Source organism: Lepisma saccharinum, chromosome 3 (assembly GCF_977018435.1).
Source record: "Lepisma saccharinum chromosome 3, izLepSacc3.1, whole genome shotgun sequence".
Taxonomy (NCBI): domain Eukaryota; kingdom Metazoa; phylum Arthropoda; class Insecta; order Zygentoma; family Lepismatidae; genus Lepisma; species Lepisma saccharinum.
Window position 1 is genome coordinate 18,706,095 of NC_139231.1, and position 4,757 is coordinate 18,710,851.

Sequence of the window (4,757 nt, forward strand, 5' to 3'; positions counted from 1 at the left end):
CAACTTCATAAAGATGCTTGGACTAAATCTGGTGATCGTGCTGGCAATAAACCCTAAGTAAACGAGTTATCTCTTGGTTGGCTCTCTCCACTAGGTTTCCTTGAGGGTGGTAGGGCATCGTACACACATGTTTCATTCCCATGGATTCGATGAAACTCTGCCACTTCTAACTTCACTATTTAGAGTTCATTAATTAGTCTTTCAGTCTCTGACTGTCCTCACATCATGTTCATTCCTCCCACGTCACCTGGCATTCCAGCTCCCATCGGGGTCTTCTCCTCCTTCGGAATTTCTGTGACTACAGCTTCTGCTGTTGTGAGAAGTGATGCTACTCCTGCTGCATCAGTTAATGCCGTGCGAACAACCTTAGTTGGATCGATGATTCCCTTCTCAATCAAATTAACATACTCGATTTTGTGCATCGTAACTGATATCTGCCCCCAAGTCCTGTACTTTAGCTACCACAATGGATGCATCAATTCCTGCATTCTTTGCAATCTGCATTCATGGCATTTTCAGTGCTTTCTTAATGATGTCAATGCCAGTCTTCTGGTCGATATTTTCTTATTTGAGGTTGTCAAGGAGAAGAATACATCTAAGGAAAGCTGTACCTCCATCAGGAACAATACCTTCTTCAACAGCTGCACGGGTAGAATTGAGGGCATCATTAACACGATCCTTCTTCTCGTTCACTTTCTCTTCACTAGAGCCACCCACTTTCAACACTGCGACTCCAGATGCTAAACAAGCAAGTCTCTCTTGTAGCTTTTCCCTCTCGTATTCAGATGTTGTATTTTCTATTTGATCACAGATCTGATCTGCCCTGCTGTCAATATCGGTTTTGTTACCTTTACCCTTCAGAAGAAGAGTATCATCTTTCGTGATCACCACTTCTCCAATCTGACCAAGGTCGCTGATTTGAACATCCTCCAATTTCACCAGATTGCCTTCATCTCCGAACACAATCCCTCCAGTTGCAATTTCCATATCTTGAAGTGTGCTCTTTCAAAGTTTTTAGACTGACTAGCCTGACACAAATTGTAATGAAACTCACTCTCCTCATGAATAATAACAAACACCAGCTTGAGTTCATTATTTACAGACTGGGAAATATTTTCTGCAGGCCCCAGTTCTATCCGAGACCGCCTGACATAAGAAGGGTACGTTTCTATGCCAGGCATGGGGTAAAATCCCACATTTGGTCGAGATTTGCTCCATTCTCCCAGCAAAAATTTCTGGTCAGCTTGACCCTCTGTTGCTGTTCGTTACTAGGGTATTTATCTTGATTATGCAATTTAAAAAGAACCAAAGTTGTACATCAGAACGAAACTCACAAATAAACAGCACAGTAACAGCTCAATCTTTCTCTCATGCACTTCCATTAATCTCGTAACTCCCAGCACAAGATTCATATCTATCGAATCTACACTCCAGTGCGACAGGAGATGCTGCGGGCGGCGAAAGAGAAGTTCGGGCGCCGCGCGTGCTACACGGAAGACGGCAGGATCGTGGTGCACACTGCTACGGGCAGGAAACTCACTATTACAAGAATGAAGGTACTATCCCGATTGGCCCCTGAGCCTTACCCCTCAAAAGACTAGACCCATAAACAAGACTGCTCGGACTCCTTAGCCACTTTAACATTAGTAACCGGTTAACATTGAAATACTTTTAATATTTCTTTTATTTTTATCATTCTATATTTCTTTTATTATTATTATAACTAGTTATTTTTTTTCCCCACAAACTTAAGTGTATAATCAAAGTGTATATCCGTGATGACCATCCTCATTTTATTTCTTAGTTATATGTATTATGAACGTGTGTTTGAAATCGTTTCCCTATTATGTCCATTGTGTGTGTCTTGTGTGTCAACCATATCCCTTTATGCGAATGTTTATGTTTCTCTGCGTGTGCTCAAGTGCTCCGCAAGTGTTTCAGTGTGCGCTACTGGAAATTATTTCATACAGTTTTCCTTGAGTGATGTTTTAGCGTCAAATATACCTGTGATTCACGAACATCCAAGACTTCACAAGAAGGCAACATGTAAGTACCCCAATTTCCTTATGTCTTTCTTCTCCCAATTTGCACCTACATTCATATTTGAAATAATGCGAAAATACGCTATGACGTTATGGAAGGGAAGGTTCGATTTCCTTCAAGCTCGCAACAAATGGTACCCCTGTCTTTGTTTTCTCCCTGATGTCGACTCCACCGCCTGAAATTCCTGCAACTATCGGTTTCCTCCATCCCGGTCATCGCCCCCCAAGGCCACCCTTCCTGACACTCGCTCAAGAGAACGTCAGGTCCTTGTCGTCACCAAAATTAGAGGAGTTGGCGACCACAGTGCTCGAGTCGGCTTTCGATATCTTCCTGGTCACTGAGAGCTGGTCTTTCCGCGAAGCCCTCGCCTCGACCTTCACCGTACCGGGTTACGCAGCAATAAAAAAGGATAGAACAACAAAGGGTGGGGGTGGCCTAATTTTGTATTACCGTAAAGACCTAAATGTCAAGATCATTCCCTCTTGCAACGAAAATGACGACGAAGTCGAAATGATTAGCGTAACTGTGAAGCTCCAGCATCTAACTCTGGGAATAATTGGTGTGTACAGTGTCTCTCAAAAGTTTTAGGACAACGACATTTTAAACTTGGCAACCCAATTTACACAAGGCGTTCGTTGGTTGCGTGTAGAGTTAGGCTCAATTTCAGGGTTGCCACATGCACAATAGATATTTATAAAATACGCGAAAGAAATAAAAACAAGTATTATTGCATAAAATTATTAAAAATATCATTATTATATCGCAAGAGACAAAATTCTTTCTCAAGGAGAAGAAATAGGTTTTCTAGTATTTCATCGCTGATGAGTCTACAGAATGGAAAAGAGGTGAGAGAAAACGAGAGGTGACAAAGGACAGGAGAAAGAGAAAGTGAAACGAGAAGAGGAAAAGTAGAGGAGAGAAGAAAGAGAGGATAGACGAGGAGAGGAGATGTAGTGTGGGGATTGGAAAAGATTCAAGGAGAGATGAGGAAAATGGAGCAAAGAAGAGAAAAGAGAAGGAAAACGAGATGATAGAAGAGGAGACGAGAAGAGGGGATTGGAGAGTAGAGTAAAGGAGAGAAAAAGAGAAGAACGAAAAGAAGAGGAGAAGAGTGCAGTGGAGTAGGAAATCTAAGACAATAGAGGAGATACGAGGAGTGGAGATGAGTGGGATGGAGATAAGATGCGAGAAAAGTAGGGAAGGCGATATGAGATAAAAGCAGAGCAGAAGGAGGGGAGAGAAGAAGGAGAAGAGAAGAACAGAAGGGATTCAAGATAAGAGGTAGTTGCAGAAAATATCGTCTCAGCGTCAAGAATTGACGCATTGGTCAAATGATCGACTTGAAACATTCAATAACATTTTGAAATGTATTGGAGAATGTATTAGATCGGTTCTAAATGCCTTTTGGCTTAGTTCAGAGCAAGGTAAAATCTTCCATGTAAGATCTTTGATTTTACCTGCGATTATACCACTAAAAACATGAATGTAATTTTAATATTTATAAGAATTATCCAATTTTTGCCCACTTCTCGCTTCGTTGAAATGGAGATTTTGTAATTTAATATTTCCCCTCCCCCCATCGTTAATTCCAAACTGAATCATTCCGTTTCACACTGCGTGGACAAGGAACACAATGGGATAGGTCTAAAACTTACGAAAATTTTCTGCCACCGGAAGGGTTTGAACCTACGACCATCAGATTGACAGTCCTGAACGGTAAACACTACCCTACACGCTTTCGCTTCTGAAAGTAAGTAGAAGGAGCTGACCAATGTGAAATGTAGATGCAACTCTCCTCCTACATGTAATGTGCAAGCAATACTTATTTGTAACAAAGAAAACGAAGGTAGTACGACTCGGCGAAAACATTTAATGGGGAATTGCACATGATGAAAACGTTTCATTCGATATTTGCGGAGGTATCCTTGCATTGAACTCGAGTGGGAAAAGGGGTAAAATTAGTATGTCCTGAATTGCCACAAATATAAATAGTTATTTCATTAATATTTTCAATGTATTTGAAGGAGTACACAATTATCGTTAGAGTATCATAATTCACGATCTTATACATGAAATTATCCCTTTGAACGTGTATCAATTCATTTATTTGTTTATTTATTTTATAAATTCCATATGCAGAACAATGTAGCCACTATACACTGCTATTACAAATAATGTTACCATGCTCTTGTTTATAATAAAAGGAGAATTAAAAAGAACACCTCCTAAGGAGAATCGAACCTCGGATCTCTAGCAGCCCAATCGAGAACTCTAACCATCACACCACGACGTTACCTTTGATTGAAACAACAATTTTTAAGTATTCTGTACCTCCAATATTGTAAATGTCGTTGGGTATACATGTAGTTGAACTTTTACTTTAATTTTGAATTGCTTTGTTGTAGCACAGCAGATATCTTCGAGAGATAATTTTCAAGTGATGAAGAAAAAAAAGAATATTGGTAGTTGTGAAAATGCGAGTTATTTGTTCTAACCTACTTTTATTTTATTAAACATTATTAATGGAAAATATCTAGAGGCTTGAACATTGCAGGACGATGTTCTTTTCCTGTGATACCACAACAGACGAAATGCTTGTTTACTGATGCAAGTCTCGTGTTCAGGACAGTCTTATGAAATGTATTTGCTGTTGCGTAAGGTAACATGAAATAATTACATCGTTTGCGAACTACCAAATTTGCGCAAAGTTAGAC

At 40.0% G+C, this 4,757-nt stretch overlaps 1 pseudogene; it reads right to left on the minus strand.

Annotated features, from left to right (window-relative positions):
• Nucleotides 1–218: 218 nt before the first annotated feature.
• LOC145985479 (heat shock protein 60A pseudogene) lies at nucleotides 219–2,046 on the minus strand (annotated as a pseudogene).
• Nucleotides 2,047–4,757: the final 2,711 nt, after the last annotated feature.